At 37.5% G+C, this 12,839-nt stretch overlaps 1 protein-coding gene across 9 annotated transcripts in view; it reads right to left on the bottom strand.

The window, feature by feature from the left end:
* Positions 1-9,091: 9,091 nt before the first annotated feature.
* LOC136237997 (uncharacterized) overlaps positions 9,092-12,839 on the bottom strand; it is a 294,291-nt gene continuing 290,543 nt past the window's right edge. For 3 of the 9 annotated variants that reach the window (XR_010692706.1, XM_066028304.1, XM_066028299.1), the window contains 6 exons: positions 10,933-11,062; positions 9,963-10,042; positions 9,846-9,893; positions 9,749-9,799; positions 9,244-9,303; positions 9,092-9,187 (listed from right to left, as the gene is read on the bottom strand). The gene's annotated coding sequence lies outside the window, so the exon portion shown is untranslated. Of the gene's footprint in view, positions 9,188-9,239; positions 9,304-9,748; positions 9,800-9,845; positions 9,894-9,962; positions 10,043-10,932; positions 11,063-12,415; positions 12,730-12,839 lie in introns of those variants that run through there. The other 6 variants (XR_010692705.1, XR_010692704.1, XR_010692703.1 and 3 more) reach the window with 6 other exon arrangements.

Raw genomic sequence — 12,839 nt, 5'->3', positions numbered from 1 at the left:
GCAGTCACTGCTATTTTGGCCACCAAAGTTGTGAGGAAATCTGTGCTCTGCTATCCCTTCAATTACAAATGAAGAGTGTTCTGCAGTGAAAGAAATCCATTTCTCGTTTTCCATTTCCTATTTCTCCATTCCTGGTTTTACCATTACCCCTTTAGGTGATCAGTTCAGTTTAGTTCATGCTGGTCCATCACACATGATCAAATTGGACACCTGCCAAAGTGGACACTAAGTCAAATGTATGTATGTAGCTACCATACAGTTTTTACAAACAGATTACAGTTATGCCAGTCTACGTAAATGATCAGCTATAAAGTTGCAAATAAGTACATAGGCTTGGTAGCCCTGCACACACAGTAGCTTTGTGTCTGGTCCCCTACAGTTAACACGGCATGCAATCATGACACTGCAGTCTTAACTGAGCACTGAGGCTAGGCTTACAAGGCTAAGTGATTTCAGAATGGGTGACACTGAAATCTAGTGTAACATAGCCAGACTGAGGTTCCGGTCTGCATCAATACTACATGCACTTGTGTGAACTGCAAGAAAAGATGCAGCACTAATCAGATATTTATTTACATTGACTGTGGATTATTATCATTCTCCATGGTTTCTAGTCAATGTAAAGAAACCGTATAAATTTGGCAATGCTGCATCTATTCCTTCACACAAGTGCTAGTATTATTATTATTATTAAGTCTACCATTTGGGCACTGAAGGGTTTGCACAGAAGGCAGAGCCTGTACAAGGTGCTTACCACTAGCCCAGGGAACCTAAGCAAAGTTTAGTATCCTATTATTGATACAACCAGATCATTGGTCCACTAGGGTCAGACTAGTGCATGTATGGATACCAATCAGATTGCAGCATTTTCAAAATTGATAGGACACTTACCACTGAGAAAACTTAAGTGACATAAAACATTGGCGATTTTGGTTTAATTTCCACCAAAATATTTTCCCTGCCATTGTTAGCTAATGTGACAAAACATGGCAAAGTATTTTTCACCAATAGCTATATTCACCAAAGTTTTATGCTGCCCGGAAAGTTTCCTTCTACAGTCGAACCTCTCTAATCCAACATCTGTGTAATCCAGAATCCTCTCTGATCCAACCAAAATGTCATTTACCAACCCTTTTGTATAGAAAACAACCTCTTTACTCTGTAATCCAACACAAAATTTGATTACCTAGACTTGGAAATACATTTTTTTGACCTTTGTAATCTGACAGAGAATAACAGCAGCATTAAAAACAATCACGGAAATAAATTTTAAGCAACCAAAGTATTTAATTGGTTGACAATAATAGAAAAAAAAGTTGTAATACTTCAGTGTGCAAATTCTAAAATTAATTCACATTTTAAAAACTTGTGTGATCCGTTTTACCTGTATACTTTACTGCATAATCTAACATAATTATTCTAGATATTGTACAATGTCGGATTACAGAGGTGACTTGATTATCCAACAACCTCCTCAATCCAGTAAAATTTAAGGCTCCCATTGAGCATCAGATTAGAGAGGTTTGACTGTATATGGTCATTCTTGGTTTCTAGTGAGGTCATGTTATACTACTTGCGACTACTGAAGTATTTACCAATTGCTAAATCAGCTTGTTACTTAAAGAAATACATATCGCTACTGTATAAACGTTGTAATAGGAACTACTTTATTATAATGTTTGTGTTCTCTTTTTAGATATCCCGAAATACTGCTTCAGAATGAAAAACTGCAAGTGGCTACTAAACATTGGCTAAAAGCTCATTTTTAAAGGATAACTCAGGAATTTTGTCGAAGATATAAGACCATAATTATACTGCTTGGTAAACCAGCTGCAAAAGTTGTGTTGAGGGAATTAATGGAATATCACATTGAGAAAGTGATGACGTTATACAGTACTGGTCTGACCGTAACTCTGATAGCTGACCTTACCCAAGAAGGATTGAAGTTTATTGGGTATGAAGATTCTGAAATGATTATTGGCGGTGTTGGGAATGTTGCTTCTTTCGCAGTTTTTGGATATATTGGTCATGGACCCAGAGGATTAGTTGTAGGAGCACTGGTAGGGTTTCTAGTTTGGGGAGCTGGAGAAATTACTGGTAGCATCGTTGTCTTAATTTGTAAATTAAAATTCACGCTTTGTTTTGCTGAGCCGCAATTATTGTAGTGTAAGTGAAACTTTAAGATATAAGTGTGTGCCAAACTCTATGCAGTAGGATTATCTGGGTAGGGGATACAGTGGTTACATTATGCTGTCTTATTCTTTCCCACAGTTATTGCCAATTTATTATAGAAAGCAAAAAATAATTGTGTGTGTAGAGCATGATTGAGTACAGAACCCTTGTATGCACAAGACCATATAATTATGTTCATAAACCATAAACTTGAGCATCATGCTTTAGACCAAACAATTATTCATTGTACTTACTGCAGCTGACTAAGAATATCCCTAAAATTACACATATATATTGCATGCTGTTGTAGACTAATAATTTTATTCTTTTAGCTGGTTACTATAATAACATTCTATAGCAACCATGGATGGGGGACATTTGTAGTAGTTGACATCAAAAATATAATTTGCATACAAAGAAGCCTTATAATTATGATATTAATTACTGATTTTCTAGCTATAGTATACTCACTTTTCATATGAGAATTTAAATGCAGTTATTAATTATAAGTTGATAATATATTATTTCAGCAGAAACAGCATTGTTAGCAACAAAGTTATAATTATACAATCATTACAACATATAATATTTTAAATTACCTTGATCTGTACCCGCTGCATTTTATCTTATAGTATATCAATCCAATAATGATACATATCCAATTTAGGGTCCAATCTAAGTGTTAGTGCAATACTATTATTACACCATTTTTCCTTTGTAATAGTTTGTCCTAATCTTCTACATAACCACTAACTGGCTTTCACAGTATATTGATATTTGGTAATTTTACATGACTGCTGTGGAAACGTTGGCTACAGTTGAGTACATGCTTATATAAATTACTTGCATTAACAGATACACAACCTTTAGGAATATAATGGCAGATCTGTCCTATTCTTCCACATGCAGCCTATAGCTGTGTCGATGTCAGCCAACCTAGTCCTAGTTGAGACCTGTACTATTATCAGTGGCACATCTATACAGGTGGGCCATGGGCCTAGTAACAATTCAAAGGATATTTTTCCCAACATAAAACTCCAGAATTGAGTACAACCTTCTGTTGCTGCAGTTTTCACAATATCGGGATCAGGTATTCAGATTTCTATCTGCATGGATCTTCTTGGAGAAGCATGTGTCACAGCAGTAAGTTACAAGAGTTCAATATCAGAGCAGCCATGCATGCACTATAGGTTAATTCATAAAACTATCAGGAATGCTTTGCTGTGCTAGATGGAATCTAACTTACACAAGAATGACAATGGTACTTTAGTAAAGCCCTTGCATGAATATAGCCACATTTAAGGCACTTCAATTTTTGTGCAACAGTAGTGTGCATGTTATCAGAACAACAAAACACCATGCAATCCTTTAATTAACATGCAAGTGAATGACAGTATATGGTGAGTGCATTCATTCATATATTCATATAGTGCATAGTATTGGCACGCAGTATCACTAAGGACTGATGGCTAATCTGTAATGGCATACGTCTGAATTGTGATACATTCATGCAGGCTAATGTACATGTGTATGTATTATTAGATATCATTATAGAGATATGCATAATGCATTGTTTGAAACACAAAGTTGACATGACTATACAGCTTATGTGGTAGTATAATAGTATATATACATGTTGTTCACACAACATAGGAGATTCTCACAACTGCGTGTGGCTGCATAATAATGATTGTGAAGCAAAGCAGAAGATAAGTGTCAATAACTATAGAGTATATAGCTGCTGGCTTTGTATGCAGCTTGCAGTAACTTGTTATACTGACACCAACATTGCACAATTTTGGTGTTTAATGGATATGAGAATTGTCATTCAGAATAATTATGTTATCATACAGTCTGGCTATTTTATTATTATTTATTTTATTTAAAACTTTATGGTGTAAACACACCAAAGGCCTGAAGGTAACTTGCATCAACAGCCTTGTACATTACCCTATGTTACTTATTTACATATTTATTTACATACATACATACATACGTACAGTTGCTAAGGAGAGTTTAGATTGAAGGTGGGTGGCTGTAACTGATAAATTCTTGAGAAAGAAGTTAAGTAACATGTACAGTTGCTCTTATCGTCAAAGTTAATAACTTAATGATCATTGGTAGTAATAGGAGTCATTACATATGATTCTGTGTATTCATACCAGCTGGATTAATCATTGTGGAGGACAAAAGTGTATAGACCAAGTTATAGCTACTATAATGTACTGTACCACCATAAATCATGATGCAATTAAAAATGTGATAATTGATCATGATTCATGACAAAACAACTCATAACTGCTTACTGCTATATACCTAGTTATTCATGTCACAATTATGTTTGCATGTAAAAAAAGAATTTAAAAAGAAAGAAAAAGCCATGTATCGTATGCATGCATGGTCCTTATGCTATTATATATACATTTTCTATCTACATAATGCGTCTTCGTAACTATAATACTTGCAACTTATTGGCCGAACGTGATCCATTCACCTTGGTCAGCTTGTTTGAATATATAATTATAACTAGACAGTATATGTACCATGATTAAATGTTTTGAAGGATAATAACAATTGTAAGAATCTACTAAATTGTCACAGTAGAAAGTACTAGGAACTGATACACTATTACACTGTTATTACATTATTTTGCTTTACTATTTCTAAATAATCAATATGGAAATTTGAACACTATCACATGATCAATAAAGCATGTACATGTTCTAGGAAACTAAGTTCAAGCTATGTATGTCAATCCTACACAATGCACAGGTCTGTAATATTATCTAATAATACATACACATGTACATCATGTATCATATCTAGACCGTTCAGGCATACGCAATTATTATAGAGTAGCCACCATGCACTGATCATGACTCCTCATTAAAGTATAGTTTATTTTATATTTCATTCTTGACTGATTGTTCTGTATACATCATAGCCTTTTAACATTGTTAAGTGAATTTCACTGTTGCCTGATCAAAAACTCCACTCTGTGCATATACAATTTATACACTGATGTCACATTACCAATATTAATTTTTCCCCATACTATATGATACATAATTATGAGTGAATAAGCTCAGACACTTGCAATTGCTGTTATGGTCATGTGCGTGTGATTTCTGTTAGTTGAATGTACAGTAAATACAATCTAAACCAAAACAGCCAAGCTGTAAAAAAAGAGTGCGGCCCCCAAAAAGGCCAGCATGAAAAAAGATGTGAAATCCAAAGTGGCGGCCAAGAAATGGCTGCGATGGTAGGTTAATGGCAAAAATTTTAATTACGATAATTCAGGTGAATTTGTGTTGCCTCCTCCACTAGAATTCGGCACCAAATTCACCTGAATTGTTGTAATTAAAATTTTTGCCATTATCCAGCCATTTCTTGGCCACCACCTTGGATTTCACATCTTTTTTCATCATGGCCTTTTTGGGGGGCGCACTCTTTTTTTACAGCTTGGCTGTTTTGGTTTAGATATAACTTCTTTTTATATTACAAGCCACAAAGCCAGCCATTAACTGGCTTTGGTGCTTCCTTCTAACTTGTTTTTTTTTTCTTTTCTGCAGGAACTGTAGAACAAAGGAAGAAATGTTGTCTACAGTTTTTTGTCTGATTAAAAATATTTGTATATTTAACAATGAAAGAAAATCATACTGTGGGTAATAAGGTGACTTCTTATACATAACTGAACTGTAGCTGAAACTCCCATTGTTTGTAGCTGAACTCTTTTCAGGGTGACTTGTTTCTAGCTGAACTCTCTACATGGTGATTTGTTTCCAACACATATTTTTACAGGGTGATTTGTTTGTAGCTGATCCCTATAAGGTAACTTGTATCTAGCTGATATCTCTACAGGGTGACTTTTTTGTAGCTGATCTCTCTACAGGGTGATTTGTTTGTAGCTGAACTCTCTACATGATGGTTTCTTTGTAGCTGAACTCCCTACAAGGTAACTTCTTCTAGCTGATCTCTCTACAGGGTGACTTGTTTGTAGCTGAACTTTCAACTTGATGGTTTCTTTGTAGCTGAATTCTCTACAAGGTAACTTCTTCTAGCTGATCTTTCTACATGGTGACTTGTTTGTAGCTGAACTCTCTACATGATGGTTTCTTTGTAGCTGAATTCTCTACAAGGTAACTTCTTCTAGCTGATCTCTCTACAGGGTGACTTGTTTGTAGTCGAATTTTCTACATGATGGTTTCTTTGTAGCGGAGTTCTGTACAAGGTAACTTCTTCTGGCTGATCTTTCTACAGGGCGATTTATTTGTAGCTGAATTCTCTACAGGGTGGTTTGTTTGTAGCTGAACTCTCTACAAGGTGACTTCTTATATAGCTGAACTATCTACACAGTGATCTTTTTGTAGCTGAACTGTCTACAGGGTGATTTGTTTGTAACTGAACTCTCTACATGTCAAGATGATTTGTTTCTAGCTGATCTCTCTATAGGGTAACTTTTTCGTAGCTGAACTCTCTGCAGGATGGTTTCTTTGTACCTGATCTCTCCACAGGGTGACTTGTTTGCAGCTGAACTCTGTACAGGGTGGTTTTTTGTAGCTGAACTCTCTACAAGGTGACTTAAGCTTCTTCTAGCTGATTTCTCTACAGGGCGATTTGTTTGTAACTGAATTCCCAACAGGATGATTTGTTTGCAGCTACATGAACTCTCTACATGATGGTTTCTTTGTAGCCAAACTCTGATGTGGTTGTAGCTGAACTATCTACAGGGTGATTTGTTTGTAGCTGAACTCTCTACAGGATAGTTTCTTTGTAGCTGAACTCTCTGCAAGGTGATTTCTTCTAGTTGATCTCTCTACAGTGTAGCTTCTTGTAGCTGATCTCTCTACTGGGTGACTTGTGTCTAGTTGTACACTCTACAAGGTGATTTGTTTGTAGCTGAATACTCTGCATGGTGATTTTTTGTAGCCAAACTCTCCACAGGGTGATTTTTTTTGTAACTGAACTCTCTACAGGATGGTTTCTTTGTAGCTGATGTTGCTACAGGTGACTTGTTTCTAGCTGATCTCTCTATGGGATGGTTTCTTTGTAGCTGAACTCTCTACAGGTGATTATTTTCTAGCTGAACTCTCTCCAGGGTGATCACTTTACAGCTGAACCCTCTACAAGGTGACGTTTTCTAGCTGAGCCCTCTCTTATTTCTAGCTGATCTCTCTACACAGTAACTTGTTAGTAGAGCTGAAGTCTTTACATGGTGGATTTTGGTTGTTAAACTCTCTGCATGCATGAAGACTTGTTTGTAGCAGAATTCTACAGAGTGAATTGCTTGTAGCTGAACTCTCTACAGGGTGCATGACTTGTTTATAGCTGAACTCTCTTCAGTGTGACTTGTAATATTCTGAATCACTACAGCAATATATTCGTAGTTGAACTCTCTATAGGGCTCGCTATAGGGTGACTTGCTTCTTGCTGAACTGTCTATATAAAGATTAACTGTTTGCAGCTGAACTCCCTACAGAATAAATGTAATAGAATTCTATAATGGAGTAAATAAATTAGCTGAATGTTCTATTAGGGTGACTGTCAGTCTATTATCTCGATCTCGCATTTGCTACACGGAGTTGGCTTTTGAATCATAAATCAGTGGTTTGTAATCCGATCCTTCTGTAATAACGCAAGGACTTTCTATGAAGATTATTCCAGCTATACACCGAGTTTCAGCTCATTGCTCCAAGCGGTTTGCCTAGTAGGCGTAAACACTAATACTTTTTTTATTCATAAATATCGATCGCGTAATTGTGACACAGGTTGGGTTTTGTGTCATATCTCCGTGGTCTTTATGTCGATTCCTTTCAAACCACCAAAAGGTACTCCTACGATGGTTACTCGTACTCCTACGATGGTTACTCTATTTACATAGCAATTTTTAACTGAAGCGGTTTACCCTGTAAGTGTGACAACAAATCGATCTTGTTTTACGCGAATAATCGGTCATAACTCCCGAATCATTCATCAGATTTGCACCAAATGTGATGCTAGGATTCGCTTTTGGACTCCCTTTCTGTGTGCCAAATTTCAAGGCGATCAGAGCCCGCGTTTTCGTTTTATAGCAATTTTTGCAAGTGTGCGAAAACACGAAGAAAAAAAACGAAGAAAAAAATCGAAACTTTGGTAGTTTGTAGCTATCTCGGAAATGGCTGGAGCTAGAGGTGCGGCGGTTATGCCAGCATAATTTCAGGCATAATAGGTATGTGTGTGAATCAGGAATAATGCTAGCATTTTGAGGTGATTATAAAGCTTTAATAGTAGGAAAATCTGCAGATTGCACAATTCCGTTAAAAAGATCGAGTTACTCTAATAGAGCAGTCAGAAACTCTAATAGAACAGCCACTGAAAATTATTTACTCTAATAAAGCAGTGACATCAAATGAAATATTCTAACCAGCTAAAGAATTCAAGATTATTTGAAGCTTAAACATCATGAAAATGGCCTGATACAGCAATAAACTGGCATTACTAGCCAATTATGGTGGCATAATTTTGAGAATAATGGGCAATTCTAGTCTCAAAAGCATAATTGGTGATTTTTTGAGCACTGCTCAAATTTTGGAGCATAATAGCCTCATGCCTAGCTAGAGCAATTTTCTTCAAAACTGGTATGTAGACTCCCCTGGCTGGCGGGCAATTGCAACTCTGTAGCAAATTTGGTTCCAATCAGAGAAGGGATCACCGAGATACAAAAGTGTGAAAATGACATTTTCTTTCTTCCTGTCAATATACCCACGGTGTGCGCGCCGGCTTCTTGGGCCGCACAACCCACTATCGCGTGTCTTGATGTAAATTTCCATAAACAATATATTCCCACGTGACAGTTGTTAGTGACTCAACCCCTGCACCACTGACTTTTATATATTACCAGTTAACCTGACATAATTAAAAAGTCAAAATATAGTAAATATCACATCAAGCAAAAAATAAAAATATGTGCATAAGTAAGTACAATAGGTTGTTTGTAGCAGCTATTACCGTCTGTCACATTGCTAATCCTCAACAGCTATATGGGGAAAAACCATGCATTTAATATGTCTTGCACTAGTACAGCTCACCTACACAAATAAATCATTTCTGTGAGTAGGTGTTGACTGAGTCTCAACTAACCACGTAGCTCAACTGCAAGGAAAGCATTAGTTACGCACAATTTCTTTTGACAACACAGAAGTATGCAATGTGTGTAGAGGTATGTTATTGTTATTAGAGCTTTACAGTGACCAGCACTGAAGGTCTGACAGTAACATGTGCTGCAGCCTTTGGATTGCCTAACCTAACTGGAACTGGAGACTTTAAATGATTACCTAGCTAACAATAACATGTAACATTAAAGGGCCAAAGAAAGGAAAAAACTCCTCCTATCCCAGGATTTGAACTGCAGGCCACCCAATGTCTAGTTGAGCGCAACACTCAGTCTCCTCCAGGAGGGATGAATGTTCTTCCTTTAAACCAAAGTATTTATTAAGTATGTAAGCCAAACATTTGTAGAACAGGAAACAGAAACAAACTGTTGATTTACATACAGGTAGACGTGCTATGTACCGCACAGCCAAAACACTCAACTCACTGAACAATTGCTGGGTTTGCTCCCCTCTTCACTTTTCTCGAAAAACTGTACCTAGGAGTGAATGATATGGTCATTGTGGACACACCTTTTTGCATACTTGGAGAAGTCATCGTAGGTTGGTTATATGTCACACAGCTGTTACCAGCTATGTAAATCACAAACATTTGACAATCACCAATGGTTACTATAGCAACAATATTTCTAACACACCCACCTTACAGAGTTTGCATCATGCTGGTGACACCAGACCATCACACATCACTGATATCATGCTCGTAGTTCCTTGTAGCCACACTGTGATTAAAATGAGCACAGCAAACACAATGTGAAATAGCTACCATATTAATGGTCAAATACCAAACCAGGGTATCTGCATAACACTTCAATTACATGAACAGTTGTGTGCCTTTCCTACTAACCCTTCAATAAATATGCAGAAATTCATGGACAAATACACACACTACACACATGCGCACTACACTACTCACACGCACACACGCACTACACTACACACATACGCACTACATTACATTACACACACTACACACATGTGCACTATATTACAATACACACACACGCACTGCACTACACTACACACATGCACTACACTATACACATGCACTACATTACAATACTCTCACACATGCACTACACTATACACATACACTACATTACATACACACACGCACTACACTACACACAATCCTTGCTAATATGCAAGGACAACCACCACTTTTGGCCGGAAAATGTCAGATGTCCTACAAGCACTGCATACATACTACACACATACACTGCACACACCTACACATACACTGCACACACCTACACATACACTGCACACACCTACACACACACACGCACACGCACACGCACACGCACACACCACACACATACTACACACACACACACACACCCACTGCACTATACTACACACATACACTACATTACAATACACACACGTACTACACTACACACACATACACAATCCTTGCTAATATGCTCAGACAAACACCAATTCTGGCAGGAAAATGTCAGATGTCCTACAAGCATTGAATACATACTACACACCTACACTAAGCACACACAACACACACAAACGCACACACAAACACTACACACACAATACACACACACACACACACACACACACACACACACACACACACACACACACACACACACACCTACACAGTGGTGGTTCACTAGGTAGGCTCGAATATCCCAGTAGCTATGTACTAGTAACCCACAGGAGGCTGCATCACGTCACACAGGTGAAGGTGTGGGCACCTAAAGTCCCATCTGGACTATCACCTGCTGTGGGAGATAAGGACAAACACAGATACACAACTTTACACACTCACACATACACATGACACATGCTCATCTCACACACGCACACACGTACGCACACACGTACACACATGCTACACACACATGCAGTACATGTGTATGGATCTATTGTATGGAAGTGACTCACTCTTTATTATTATTATTTATTTACTGTACAGAAACCTCCATATGGAGTATATAGTACAACAGATTAAATTAAGAATAAATTGTAGTGATTGTACTTAGCTATAATTAATACATTGTTTACTACATACACTACAATATGTATTCACTAGTACTAGTATTCACATGCCTGTGTTTTTTCACACCTATAATTAATAATTACTGTACAAGCAAGTGAGAAAATTATAGCGCAGTGTGAATGTTGAAATAAAATTAGAATGCATTACATAAATATTGTATATAGACAAAAGTCTATGCAAACTGGCTGGCAGTACAGTACCCAATATAATTCCGGATGGAAAATTTTACCTGCTTATTATGTTATAGTAGCATGAGATATTGGTTGAAAATCAAGTATAGCAACCCGCGGTATCTTTGGTAGATTGTAATTTTTTAACAGGGGATCCACTCAGTAACTGAATACTGATTTTCAGTGCAGCCCAGTAAAGATTAAAAGATTACTGTAGCATAGTTGAAAATTTTCAAGAAAGTGAAACGTCATCACAAAGGATTAAAGCATGAAGATAGATTCACCAAAGCTGCACAAAAAAAAAACAAAAAAAAGTGCAAAGTAAAAGTACTAAGCCATAGGCAGGAGGATAGTTCAATCATGGCTCCTACGTTAGGACAGCTTTGGACTTCATTGGTGCAAATTAAAGCATCTGGAATATTTTCGCTCCAGCACCACTGATGCTGGTGGGAAATAATACCAAATAAGTACATAAATGGCACAGTGTAGTCCCAGCTTGATACTAGTCAGTGACTGGAGGGACAGAAGGCAGAGTCTGTACTACATCAGTTATTATTTTTTATTTTTTATTATCAAGTCTACCAGTTGGGCACTGGACGGTTTGCACAGAAGGCAGAGCCTGTACGAGGTGCTTCACCACTAGCCCAGGGAACCTAAGCGAAAATCGTTGAGTTTAGTATTCTAAAGTAAAGCGGGACAAATGTTGAAAAAAAAGCCAACCCCAGCGTGACTTCGATCTGCAGGCCACCCGGATACCGGCCAAGCGCCACACTCAGTGGTCAAACCAGGGAGGCCGCCTAACCAGCCGCCTTAAGTATGGAATTTTAATCAGTTTTATTACTAGTTTACGAACTTCACTTATAAAGACAGAAATAAGCACAAAATATATAAAACTAAACACGTACCTACACAAGCATCACTCAAATCCAATTGGTCCAGATCAATGGACTCCGAGATGGACTCGCTCGCTGAGTATTCAGCACAGAACACTGTGGCACCATAGTGGCACGATTGATTGTGGGAAGCCTAAAGCAGCGTAGCTAGTATACTGCTAATCACCCCGTATTCCAATACCGTACACTACTCTAGTCCAAACTAACGCACCATGTACCTTTGGACTATTTATCCATCTACCTCTAGATAATACTTTGCTTTCTGAAACCTCGGACCCCTCGGTTTCAACAAAATGCAATTATTTTTTATGGCTATGATAGGAGCAATACATTTTCCGTAATCTTTGTGCCGGGGCGGACATGCGGTAGTATACAGGAGATGGTTACGCTATTGAAACCACAACGCTAATCATTTTTGTGCCCACTTAGCAAATCG

Source organism: Dysidea avara, chromosome 11, assembly GCF_963678975.1.
Source record: "Dysidea avara chromosome 11, odDysAvar1.4, whole genome shotgun sequence".
Classification (NCBI taxonomy): Eukaryota; Metazoa; Porifera; class Demospongiae; order Dictyoceratida; family Dysideidae; genus Dysidea; species Dysidea avara.
This window is presented reverse-complemented; position numbering and strand designations above follow the sequence as displayed.